At 44.3% G+C, this 13,900-nt stretch overlaps 1 long non-coding RNA gene across 2 annotated transcripts in view; it reads right to left on the reverse strand.

Annotated features, from left to right (window-relative positions):
* Positions 1-327: 327 nt before the first annotated feature.
* LOC125079507 (uncharacterized) overlaps positions 328-13,900 on the reverse strand; it is a 74,135-nt gene continuing 60,562 nt past the window's right edge. The window contains exons 2-3 of one of the 2 annotated variants that reach the window (XR_007121132.1): positions 4,790-4,919; positions 328-1,388 (exon numbers count right to left, since the gene is read on the reverse strand). This is a non-coding gene — a long non-coding RNA (uncharacterized LOC125079507). Of the gene's footprint in view, positions 1,389-4,765; positions 4,920-13,900 lie in introns of both variants that reach the window. The other variant, XR_007121133.1, reaches the window with a different exon arrangement.

Raw genomic sequence — 13,900 nt, forward strand, 5'->3', positions numbered from 1 at the left:
TCCATGCTGAGCAGAGAGCCTGATGTGGGGCTTGATCCCAGGACCCTGAGATCATGACCTGAGCTGAAGGCAGAGGCTTTAACCCACTGAGCCACCCAGGCGCCCAAGCTTACCCAACTTTAAAAAGACCCCCGAATGATATGCATATCTTTGTCTGTGTGTGTGTATGATTTTTTTCTTCTCTTAGGAAAAGGAACAAGGATTTTTCCACACGCCCCTAAGCAAAACCAGCTGAGCCGAGTTAACTCAAACTTCTCAAAAACCATTCACCTCTGCACTTCGGCCAGATATGGAATGCTTCAACCCTAAAGTATTCTGGAGGGGGGGGGGTGTCAGAAAACCCACAAGTGATTTGGAACAGGGTCAGAGTGAAATCATCATGAGTCTAAGCACATTTCAGCCACCAGACGCGGCAAGTTTTCATTGTTTACTTACATCTGTTTGTGTTTTTTTTTTTTTTAAGACCCCAAATGCAGATACAGCCATTATTTTACTTGGAATTCAGACATGAAATGTTCTGCCCCGCCCCTCCCCTCATACTTTGTATCATAACAACCACTTCTCCCACCTGCTGGTGTCTCTCCTTGTGCCAAGGTCCCCGGACTAGGCAATCACACTTCAGCACTTCCTTAAACTTCATACCAGAAGATGTGCTGCTCCCTCATACTCACCCGTCCCCCTCCCCACCTCAGGGTGCCGTGTCCACAGCAGGAAACCCTAATCTGGAAAACCCTTCTGAGCCTGAGCCATGGAACGCGATAGCCCCCAAATGCTGATCTGTGAACCGAGTTTTCACGCATCCCTGGTGAGGTTAGAGAAACAGGAATGATACAGGAATGATACAGAGAGGTTTCTGTAACGTATTCCACGTCTCACTCGTAAACCATGTCCTTGTTACTTTTTGTTTTCAAATATTCTTTTATGAGAGTTAGTGAAAATAGATGGAGGTGAGTTGTGTTTTTTGCTTTTTTTTTATACTGTCCTACTTCGGCAAAATAAAAAGTTGGCAAACTTAGGCTCATCGAAATACATTCTGAGATCTTCCCAGTCTACAAGCTACACAAGTCTGGGAATCACCAGGAAAAGGAGACAGCCTCACTCGTGTCCTGAAGATGCACGTGAACTGGATACGTGCTCTGTGCTGGGCTCCTGCACACCATTTCCTCCCACCCTTGCGACCAGGGTGATGGCTGTTCCATGTGATGAGTGAGGCTTCTTGCCAGTTAAGAGCGTTAAGTGACTTGCCCAAGACCACTCAGCTGGGAAGGGGGAGAGGGCTGAGTCGGGATTTGAACCCCGGCTGCCGGAAATTCCATCCAGCGTGGACTCCTCTACCTCACAACGTCTGGTCCTGCCTTCCCTCAGCAACGGTGAATTCAAAAAAGCATCTAAAATCGACGTGGTGAAGAGTCTTATTCAGAAAGCCTCTGTTAATAAATACATTCATAGATCAAAAACAAACCCTTCCATCCACTGACAGAGAGAGAGGGAGATGGACTATGGTATTGCGTGGTTGATGCACTTTCAGTAAACACAAGGGCTGAAATCAAGAAAGTGTTAAGTGCTGAACGGTCAGGAGAGCTGATTCATAACACGAAGGGGCAGAGGCGGTTCCTGGCACATTAGCTGCCCTCTTCAGACGCCCAGTCCTCAGAACAGGAACCGGACGCAGCAGCGGCTGCCTCATTATCAGACAAGGATAAAGAAAGTGACAGTCTAGGGAAAAACAAGAGTGATTAAGGGATGGAAGAAGCCATAGTAAAGATGAAGAAATAATTATAGAGCTTAGCTAACTCATAAATCAAGAACGATCATTCCATCTACAAGCACCAGCAAGGTGAAAAGAACCAAAGCAAAGGACAGGCTGTTTAGGGTACATTAAAAGAAATGGAACAATGGTCGGAATTAAGAGAGTGTTAAAAGCCCCAAGTCAGGGACAAGATGAGTCACTGTGAAAAATCCACCTCCCCAAGGGAACGGGCCAAAGCCTCAGGGGGGTAGAGGAGCCGAGGAGATTGGAGATATGGTGGGGAGCAGCTCCGCTCTGGGTCCTGCAGGACAATGATCTCCCACCTGAGTCTTTTCCCCTGGCCTCTTTCACACCTTCTCTTCCTCCTCCTCCACTTCAGGAAGACAGGATGATAATTCAGGAAGAAAAACAGAGCCAACAAATATCGCAAGCTGTCCTAACATAAGCCGGGCTGGGTCTGACTTGGGGCCATGACAGAGGAGCACTAATGATCTCCGAGAAACCAGTCCCATTTCAGAGTGATCCTGGGGACGGAGGGAGCAGGCCCTCACAGGCTTTCCCCTGGAGCCCTGCAGCGGATCTGGTGACCCAGGCTTATTTGTCCAAAACCAGCTGTCGCAGGATTAACTGCTAGCTCGAAAGGGGTTCGCTCCCCATCACTGTAGGCAGAGGAAGGTGAGATCTGGGCAGAATTTCAGCCTCCATCAGCCTCTGGAATCTTCTGCCTATGCATGGTTTTTTATAAAGCCCTAAAAATGCCTGAGAAATGCTTGGGTCCTGACACCCAGAAAAGGATAGAAGACGAAGTTTTTGTCTGCTTCCCACTGAGAACAAGTCATTTGGGCCAAACTGGGAAGAAGAGGTCCTCATCCTGAAAAGCCTCCCAGAACAGGAGCTGGTTCAGGAGTTCAAAGGTTAAAATGTAGATTCAGGGGAGATTCTAGAGCTTGGACATGTGAGAGAGCAGGTGAAGGGTAGCTCCTTCTTGAGAGCGCACAGAACCCGAGGGGAGACCGACCAAAAGCAACAGAGGTGGAAAAACCTAGAAACCTGGTCAAGCTTGTATTCCAAGGACCCCGTTACAAGTTTCTTGCATTGTCCTGCCTATCACTGATGTTCCCTGGAGATTTATCATCCCAGTGCAAGTAAATAAACTAAATAGTGCAACTAAATAAACATAAAAACAATGGGAAGATAGACAGGCTCAGAGAATCACAGGAGCTAACTAAGGCACAAGGCAGAAGTGATAAGCATACAGAGGGCAGGGAACATGACTACAGATCCTAGAGAATGTTCTCCCCACGTAGCTCCAAGCATTTAAAGGATAAATGATGCCAGCTAAAAAGTCAGGCATTTTAGGGCGCCTGGGTGGCTCAGTTGGCTGGGCGACTGCCTTCGGCTCAGGTCATGATGCTGGAGCCCCAGGATCCAGTCTGGCATCGGGCTCCCGGCTCCGTGGGGAATCTGCTTCTCCCTTCCTCCCTATCTTGCTTTCTCTCTCTCTCTCCCTCTCTCTCTCAAATAAATAAATAAAATCTTTTTTTAAAAAAACGCATTTTAAAATAGTGACAACCCTCAGAAGGAGTGGTTCCATCTTTTTTTTCAATTTCTCTCCTTGGTCTCTTGGTGATTGATTAAGATTGATTGATTGATTTTTCCTCATAAAACAGGCAGTCCAAGTTTTTAGTCTGACCTGCTTCTCAGAATGGCTTTAAGTGAGCTAAAGGGAAGTAATGGAATACCCTGGTTGGGAACATCGTGTCCAGCCACTGGTGACATGGCCGGCTGGCCCCACGGTGGGGCGGTTGCACCCTGGGCGCTTCCTCTCAGGGACCACCTTTGCAGGCTAGCATTCATTCCCCAAACCGGCGGCCACCTAGTACAGACGGCAGGCAAGGCACACAGCCGGCCTCTGTGCGAGAAACAAAACCACACAGGACGCAGGAAACGGAGATCCTTGAGGACAGGAGGGGTGTAGCGTTTGTTTGGGGTTTTTTTTCCTATCCCTCAGTAACTACCCCTAAGAAGAGGGATACTGCAAGCCACCATGAGTCATTTACTAGTTAGTATAAGTGAAAGCTCAGGAATGAAGTTAGTGTAAGGGTTAAGAACGAGAGAGAGAGAGAGAGAGAGCAAGAAGACACAGGTCTGTAGGAGGAAGCCCCATCTGGGGAACGGATGGGAAGGACGTGGGAAGACCAGAGGAACCAAAGACAAGCCATGTAACTTTGAGAACTAATTAAACACGTGAATGCATGCACACACATACACACACACACACACACACACACACACACAGAGGATAAAAACTGACAAGGCTCCTCCTTGGAGCCGGGGATGAAAGCTATAAGCCCGAACCCACGGGGTTACCGCGTGCCTGTGAGAGCACAGGAGGCAGGTGAATGTGAACACGGATCTGTAAAACCATGTGACAAATGTTACAATAAAGTTAAAGACAGGGATAATGGATGTGATTTTTAAATGAACCATGCATTCGATAATGGATTTGTACCCAAATTAAAAATCCTGACTATGACAATTCTACTGCAGCCCTGTGAGAGTATGTCCTGACCTTGGAAAATATACACAGAAGTATTTCCGGGTTAAAGTGTTTTTTTGTTTTTTTTTTTAAAGTATTTCTGGTTAAAGCGATTGTTTTAAAGGCACATCTGAAGAGCACAGAGGATGGAAGACTGACCGCAAGGGGTAAGGAGGAGGGGAAAGGAAAGAGGTTTCACCAAGGATTTGATGACTGAGTATGGTGTGCAAAACAGAAGGGGTTCATGAGAAGAGGGGTTGTCCTAGAAATTGAGTTCAGCAATGTATAAAAAATATAATACATCGTGATCAAGCTAGGCTGATCCTAAGAATGCAAGAGTGACTTAACATTGGGAAAGCTATTAACATAATTCACCACATTAACGGATAAAGAAGGAAAACTGTATGATTATCTAAATAATTGTAGAAAAAAACATTTGCTAAAATTCAGCACCAATTCATAATGAAACTTCCTACCTGATAGAATTTTTTTTTTTTTACCAAATAAGTACAGCAAACATCATTCTTCAAACATCATTCTTGAAGATGAAATGTTAGAAGCATTCCTTTAAAAATCAGGAACAAGACAAAAATGTCTGCAAGTTTTCTTTCCAGCATTGTACTTGAGGTCCTATCCAGTACAATAAGAAAAGAAAAAAAATTAAAATGTATAAGTTTTGGAAAACAAAAAAACAAGACTGACATTATTATAGATAATATAGTTGTTTACTAGAAAACACAAAAGATTTTATAGATAAGTTACTGGAGTTAATTTTTTAAAGTTTAACAAGGTGGGTGGATAATATGAATCAATTGCATTTCTAAACTCCAACAATAAAAAGAAGGCATAATTTCAAAAGATGCTAATTATAATAGCAACCAAAATTAAGGTACTTGGGAATACACGTGATGTAAGGTGTGGAAGACATTTATAAAAAAAAAAAACTAACTTTATTGAAAGGCATTAGATAAGAGTTAAGTAAATGGAGAGATGAACCATATTTATGGATAAAAAGTCATAATGTAAAAATGATGTCAATTCTCTTTCAGTTGATCTATTGAGTCAACTCAAGTCCTTATCTCAAGAGGTGTTTTCAAGTTACTTGACAAGCTAATTCTTTTATTTATTTTTTTAAAGATTTTTTTTTTTTTATTTGACAGATAGATCACAAGCAGGCAGAGAGGCAGGCAGAGAGAGAGGAGGAAGCAGGCTCCCTGCTGAGCAGAGAGCCCGATGCGGGGCTCGATCCCAGGACTCTGAGATCATGACCTGAGCCGAAGGCAGTGGCTTAACCCACTGAGCCACCCAGGCGCCCCCTTGACAAGCTAATTCTAAAACTTATTTGGAAGGGTAGAGTCCTCGAACTAGTCAAGATATTCTTGAATAAAGAATAAGGTGTAGGGACCTATTTCTACTATATTTATATAGTATATATAGTTTATATATATAAGTATATATAGTTTATATATAGTTTATATATATATAGTATATATAGTTTATATATAGTATTTCTGCTATATATAAAAACATAATATAAAGTAAGGGATATAGTGTGGTATAGATATAGGGACAGACAAATTCTCCAAAGGAATGGAACAAAATACTCCAAAGCAGACCTACTTGAAACCTTGGAAAACCCTATGGAAACTTGATTTATGACAGAGATGACACAGCAGACCACCAGAGACAGGATGAATTATCCATTAAATGGTGCCCATAATTTATTGTTCATGTGGGGAGAGGGAAAAGAAGATGGACCTCTATCTCACACCATATCCTAAATGAATTCTGTGTAAATTAAAAGCAAAACATACAAGGTAACGCTTTTAAATTTTTAGAAGAAAACATAGAATTTCTTTAAGAAATCAAAAAGAGAAGGACTTCTTATACAAGGTAAAAAATATGTTAACCATAAAACAAAAGACTGACATATTAGAATATATTAAAAATAAGACCTTCTTTCATCAAAATATATCTTAAATGGGGAACCTGTGTGGCTCAGTTGGTTAAGTGTCAACTCTTGACTTCAGGTCAGGTCAATGATCTCAGGGTCATGAGATCGAGCCCCAGGTCAGGCTCCGAGTTGGGCATGGAGCCTGCTTAAGATTCTCTTTCCCTTTCCCTCTGGCCCTCCCTCCCTAAAAAAAGATATATATAGATATCTTAAAGAAAGTGAGAAGGCAAGCCACAAAATGGGAGAGGATGTCTGTAATGTATTAACTGACCAATTAATATATAAGAAACTTTTCCTATAGCTGTCTGCATGCTCATTTCCTTGTCTCTTTCAGAACCTTTACTCAAATGTCATGTTTTTAATAAAACCTTCCCTGACCACTGTTTAAAAAACTGCAAGTTCACCACCACTCCTGGCCCTGCCTATTGGCCTTTCCTGCATTATTTTTAGCTGTAACATTTATCATTACCATACATACTATATATGTGACTAAATAATTTAATTGTCTATCTCCCCTTCTCCCCAGCAGACTGTAAACTCTGAAACGAGACCAGGAATTTTGGTCTCTTTTGTTCATGGCTGCATTCCCAGCATATAGAAGAGAGCACATAGCAAGCGCTCAATAAATGTGCATTGACTACAAACAGTTACAAACCAATAATAAAAATACCAACAATCCAACAGAAAAATCAGCAACAGGCTTAAACAAGGCTTCTCAGAAAGAAAAGAAAGAAAAAAAAAAAAAAACCACAACTTGTCAATAAAAGTAAAGTAAAAAGTTGCTTGAATTTACAAATAATCAGGGAAATGCAAATTAGGACCAAAATGAGATACTCTTTTGCACTCAGCAGATTGGCAAGCATTAAGAATCCTGACAAGGGGCGCCTGGGTGGCTCAGTGGGTTAAGCCGCTGCCTTCGGCTCAGGTCATGATCCCAGGTCCTGGGTTCGAGCCCCACATCAGGCTTTCTGCTCAGCAGGGAGCCTGCTTCCACCTCTCTCTCTGCCTGCCTCTCTGCTTACTTGTGATTTCTCTCTGTCAAATAAATAAATAAAATCTTTAAAATAAATAAATAAATAAATAATCCTGACAATACTAAGTATCTGCATGGATGAGGGGCACAGAAAACTCTTGTACACTTCCTCGGGGGAGTGTGAATTATTTCCCTCTTTAGAAAACAATTGGGGATTATCTTGTAAAATGAACATGTGCTTAGCCTGCCTGTTGGTTTCTCTGTTCTTAGGTTTATACCCTGGAACAATGCCACTCAAGGTGCAGCCCACAGACTGGTGCCAGGAAGTAAATGATCTGTGATAAGCCCTCATGAGACGAGTACAAAAATTGAAAGTCAGCATTTAGGAAATGCAACAGCAACTTGATGTTGCCAACTTCTATTTATGTTTCAGACAATTTTTATCATAGTAAAATAGATGTAACATAAAAGTTGACCATTTAGGGGCACCTGGGTGGCTCAATCGGTTAAGCGGCTGCCTCTTGATTTCAGCTCGGGGCATGATCTTGGGGTCCTGGGATCAAGCCCTGCATCAGGCCCTGCGCTCAGCAGGGAGTCTGCTTGAGATTCTCCCTCACCCTCTGACTCACCAACTGCTCACGCTTTCTCTCTTCTCTAAAATAAACAAATAAATCTTTTTAAAAAAATGGACCATTTAAACCATTTTTAAGTGTGTAGCTCAGTGGCATTAAGTACATACACACTGTTGTGCAACCACCACCACCATTCATCTCTGGAACATTCTTATGATCTTCCCCAACAGAAATCCCACACCCATTAAACAACAACTCCTCATTCTCCCTGCCCTCTCAGCTCCCAGCAACCATTCCACTTTCTATCTCTATGAATTTGACTCTTTGAGGTACCTCACGGGAGTGGAATCATAGACTATTTGTCCTTTAGTGACTGGATTATTTCACTTAATTTAATGTCCTCGTGCTTCGTCCTTGTGGTAGCACGTGTCAGGATTTCCTTCCTCTTTAAGGGCTGAATGATAGTTCACTGAGTATACACACATTTCATTTATCCATTCATCCATCAGTGAACACTTGGGCTGTTTCTATCTTTTGTCTATTGCAATTAACGGCCACAACATATTTACTGAAATATATGTCTGTTGCATATAATAACATTTCATTTTCCAAGGAATCATGTTCATGGTATTTTACATAAGTATCAGTCTGGCACAGATAGGAAAACAAGTTCCACTCTACCCACAGATAGTTCAAGAAGGACCATCCTGGAGTAACGGCTTCCAAACTTTTCTAAAAACCATAGTGAGAAAACTCTTCATATCACATCCTGGGACCCACAAACCTAACCGAAAAGGAAGTTTCACGAAGCAACACTTCACATGAAATGCGCTAACATCGTTATAGCTCTCTTTCATTTAAAAAAAAAAAATCATGGTTGAATCTATTAAATTGATTTCACAGCCCACTAAAGATCATGAATCTCAGTTAGGAAACCCGTGCTCTCGAGAAATCTGTCCACAGGTGTGTCAGGAGCCGTGTGAAAGAATATTCCCAGTAGCGTGTTTCAGAGAAGCCAAAAAAAAACAAAAAACAAAACAAAACCATCCACACATCCATCAATAGGAAGCTAAACAAATAAATTGTGATATATTCACCTAATAGAATATTACAGGGGCCCAATCAATGTTTATTGAATGAATTAATAAACAGCTGTGAAAATGAGCTATTTGGATGAATCTTAGAAATACAATGCGGAGTGGACAAAGCAAATCACAGTCAGGTCTACACTGAATGAAACCATTCCTTCTTCTTCTTCTTCTTCTTTTTTTAAGATTTTATTTATTTATTTGACAGACAGAGATCACAAGCAGGCAGAGAGGCAGGCAGAGAGACAGAAGGAAGCAGGCTCCCTGCTGAGCAGAGAGCCCGATGCGGGACTCGATCCCAGGACTCTGAGATCATGACCCGAGCCGAAGGCAGCGGCTTAACCCACTGAGCCACCCAGGCGCCCCCTTCTTTTTTTTTTTTTTTTAAGATTTTATTTATTTATTGGAACAGAGAGAGATCACAAGCAGGCAGAGAAGCAGACGGGGGGGGGGGGGGGCGGGAAACAGGCTCCCTGCTGATCAGGGAGCCTGATGCGGGGCTCGATCCCATGACCCTGGGATCATGACCTGAGCCAAAGGCAGAGGCTTAACCCACTAAGTCACCCAGGCGTCCTGAAACAATTTTTTTTTAAGATTTTATTTATTTATTTGACAGACAGAGATCACAAGTAGGCAGAGAGGCAGGCAGAGAGAGAGAGGAAGGGAAGCAGGCTCCCTGCTGAGCAGAGAGCCCGATGGGGGGCTCGATCCCAGGACCCTGAGATCATGACCTGAGCCAAAGGCAGAGGCTTAACCCACTGAGCCACCCAGGCGCCCCCTGAAACCATTTTTTAATAAAAATTTTACATATTTATTTGAGAGAGAGAGAAACAAACATAGTGACGGAGAGCACCAGTGGGGAGGAGAGGCTCTCCGTTGAGTGGGGAGCCCACACGGGACTCGATCCCGGAATCTGAGGATCACGACCTGAGCTCAAGGCAGATGTTTAACCGACTGAGCCACCCAGGCGCCCTGAATGAAACCATTTTCTAAAAGCTAAATAATTTTAAAAATAAATAAAATAAAAGCTAAATAATTCAGGTGCCTGGGTGGCTCAGCTGGTTACGCGTCTGCCTTCACCTCAGGTCATGATCCCGTGGTTCTGGGATCAAGCCCCATGTTGGGCTCCCTGCTCAGCAGGGAACCTGCTTCTCTCTCTGCCCCTCCTCCCTGCTCATGTGTTCTCCCTCTCTTTCAAAAAAATAAAATCTTTAAAAAAATTTTTTACAAATTAAAAAAAAAAAGCTAAATAAATCAAGCAATGCTAAACATTACATTGTTAAGGGGTGCATACATGTGATGAAACTATCTTAAGAAGAAAGGGAATGATAGGGGCTCCTGGATGGCTCAGTGGATTAAGCCTCTGCCTTCGGCTCAGGTCATTATCCCAGGGTCCTGGGATCGAGCCTGCTTCCCCCTCTCTCTGCCTGCTTCTCTTAAATCTTTAAAAAAAGAAGAAGAAGAAGAAAAAGAAGAAGAAGAAGAAGAAGAAGAAGAAGAAGAAGAAGAAGAAGAAGAAGAAGAAGAAGAAGAAGAAGAAGAAGAAGAAGAAGGAGGAGGAGGAGGAGGAGGAGGAGAAGAAAAATGGTTTCATTCATGATCTCTGTCTGTCAAATAAATAAAATCTTTTTTTAAAGAGTTTATAAAAAAGAAGAAGAAGAAGAAGAAGAAGAAGAAGAAGAAGAAGAAGAAGAAGAAGAAGAAGAAGAAGAAGAAGAAGAAGAAGAAGAAAGGGAATGATAAACACAAAATTCAGGACAGTGGGTACCTCTGAGTTAGGGGCAAAGGGCAGGACCAAGGAGGAGCTTGCAGGTAGCTACCAGAACTGGAAACGTTATTGCACTGGGCAGTTTACAAATGTTCCTTTTATTATTATACTTTGTATCTAGACATATACTGTATGTATTCTTTTAGCTATCAAACACCTTTTGTAGAAATGAAATAGATGCAATTGGAGGACAGAGAATTCTACCCACATTAAGCAAGTCACCTCTTTCATTGATACAGCAAATTATCAATACAGTGGGCCCCCTGAGCTTCTTCCAAGACTGTGGGAAAAGAGCTGATAAGCATCTGAGGCTCAGGCTGGAAGGAACAGTATCAAGGCAAGGCACTGGCTCACATCCCGTCCCCTTACAGAGCAACTGCTCCAAGTCTCCTTGTACTCATCCAGCAAACCTCCACCCCTCACCGCTTCCAACAGCCGCAGAGTGTACTTCTGCATCACTAGCTGTTGGCTGCTCTTAGAGTTCTGGTTTGGGGAGCTCAGGGAGGCAACAGAAGACCGACCCCTCAGAGGTCAGGATCTATGCCTTTATTTGCGCCCGTATTTCTAACGTTCACCCCAGGGCGCCGGCGGACTGGGCATGGGGTGTTTCCTTGTATAAATGGATGATGCACTTGGCGAAAGAATAAATAACCATTGCAATTAATCTGGGCCGTTTCTGTCATTGCCGACCTACGCAATCACAACAGGCTGTCCAGACTCATTAGCTACCTGGGACATCGCTACGGGCACGGCTTCCCAAAACGTATTCATGAATTGAAGATCTGATAGAGGAGGGAAGATAAGCTCACAGAATAGACGTCAGCTTTAAAACAAAAACGAGAAATCCTGGGGATTTTAAGAGTTTCATGGTGCCTATCAGTAAATCGGTGATTGTCTCTTTTATCCCCACTTTAGTTTTTATCATGGTTAACCACGAGGTGTCGTGACCACGGAATAACCTAACACGGGATGTGGAGGCAGGGCGAGGGTTTGAATCCCGGTGCCTCCGTTTCCTGGGTAGGTTTGGACGCATGACTTCACCTCTCTGTACCTCGGTGTTCTCATCTGTAAAACGGAGATGGCGGTGGCATACAGACCTTACAGAGCTGTAATGACCACAAGTAATTAAGCGAGTTGCTATTCGCGGAGAGAACAGTGGCTGGCACAGAGCGAGCACCGTATTTATCGTTAAAGAAAATGCTTCCCAGATTGACAAATATTCTCTCGCCTGCCCACACGCCTCCTGTGCTCTTGGTGTCGCTCCCGTGTGGGCACTCAGGCTTCCACGTGGGAAAGGGATTTCCGTGGCCTTTTCCATGGGAAGCCTGAAGAGCTTCTGCCTTTCTGGAGCTTGGCTCTAGGACCCCTTGCTTACTGTGCCTAAAGTCCTATGGTCCTTGCTGGTCTCTTCTAAGGGCGTCGCATCTAACACATATGGTGTCCTGACATTCTTCCTTCGTGACACCTACCCTGCTGCCTTTCTTTTCCAACCCTCCCCATCTCTGCTCTCTCTGCCCTCCTCAGAGAGGCCTTCTTCACAGCCTCCTAGCACATTTCCCTCCAGTCTCTGTTCCTGCCCATTCATCCTTGGCCCTGGGGACACATTAAACCCTTTGCACAGCATTCTCATCCACCCGCCTCTGCTCAGACTCACCCTTCCCTGGCCACTTTACAAAGTGATGTTCAAATGCCTCAGCTTGACTATCAAGACCTCTGGGTAACCTTTAGCCCTTTCTCACTCCCTGCTTGCCTACACAGACTTCTTTTCTCTTAAATAGCCAAATTGGTCTATTGATTGCCTCCCTCTGGGTCATACTTACACCCATCCAGACAACACCATTTCCTCCACTCCTGAGCCTGGAATGCTCTTCCCATGACTTCAAGGTCTGGGAAGGACACGCTTGAGAAGTGAGGAAAAGGCACCAAAATGGAGACTGGGGAATATCAAAAGCAGATTTTGCATTTCTAACTTGACTTGGCCATGATCCCAGGAATGGGGGAAGGATTCTCTCCCTCCTCCTCCTAGAATGGCATAGAGCATGGTGATTAAGATCACGGGCTCTGGCTCTGTTAATTCCTGGCTGGACAAGTTCCTTATCTGTTCTGTGCCTCAGTTTTCCTCATCTGTAAGTGGGAGGTAGCCACCCTTTGCCTTTTACCCAGTACCTTCTGGAATGGATGTGGCGGTGTGCATGACCATCCCCCTTCAAGACAGAGACACTTAATCCCCAACAGCAGGAGTGATGGCCACTGGCTGCTTATACGGAGTCCCCCCCAGAACTGACCTTGACCAAAGGAAGCAGCACTGCTCAAGGCCATGTCCCCTCCCTGGGGAAGACTGCTTCCTGCACAGAGGCAGTCAGCGGGGTACAAAAGCCTGGCCCCCTCACCTTGATGAGACAACTCTAAGCGGCCATGCCAGCTTCCAATCTCCCCACAAAATCTCCTGAGGTCCCTGTTGTGACTGCATCAGAGACCAACTTCTCTCTCTGCCCACTCCAGCTTCCTTTCCTTTCCCTCGCAGGTGTTGTTCCCAAAACTACCCTTCAAAAAACTGCCTGCATGCAAATCTCGGCTTCAAAGTCTGTTTCCCAGGAAACCTGACCTACAACAGGTGGTTGGTCTAGGAAAGCAGTCTCAAAACTGGGATTTGGGAGCAGAACTGCTTGCTAGCTGACTGGCTCTGAGGACCCCATTACTGATGGCAGGTGGTGCACAGAGAGCTCTGGCACGTGGCTGGAGTGCAGTTGCCCAAACTTTCACTGCTGGTGACCTGGGATGGGACACAGGTGAACACTGGCACCCGGGGGGTGCACCATCTCAAGCGTTTCGGAGGTTCTGGTAAGTACTATTTGTAAAGAATATTGAATGAGAGGGCTGTTGCTGGGGGTGGCAAGGGATTGATTCACTGGAGAAAGACACTGAAAGCCCCAGAATGATTAATCACCAATATAGGGCAGAGTGGAAGAGCTTGAGGCCATCTTCGGCAGCATATAGAGAGACTCTCATCTCCTGCACTGGAGGGCAGAGAAAATAAAGGATCGGGCCCGGCACTTAATTATAGGAGGAACAGGACTCCCAAGAAGATTGAATCCTCAACTCCAGCGGATCCTCTATGCCAAGATTGGGGGCCTGATTAGAAAGAATGGGACCCTGAGTCTCATGAGGCTGCAGGCAAGACTGGTCAGCACTCTAGGCATCTCGAGGTTTAGCTGAAACAGGAACATCTGTCCAAGCTCATTCTCATGACTTTCGC

This window comes from Lutra lutra, chromosome 10, assembly GCF_902655055.1.
Source record: "Lutra lutra chromosome 10, mLutLut1.2, whole genome shotgun sequence".
NCBI classification, from domain to species: Eukaryota; Metazoa; Chordata; class Mammalia; order Carnivora; family Mustelidae; genus Lutra; species Lutra lutra.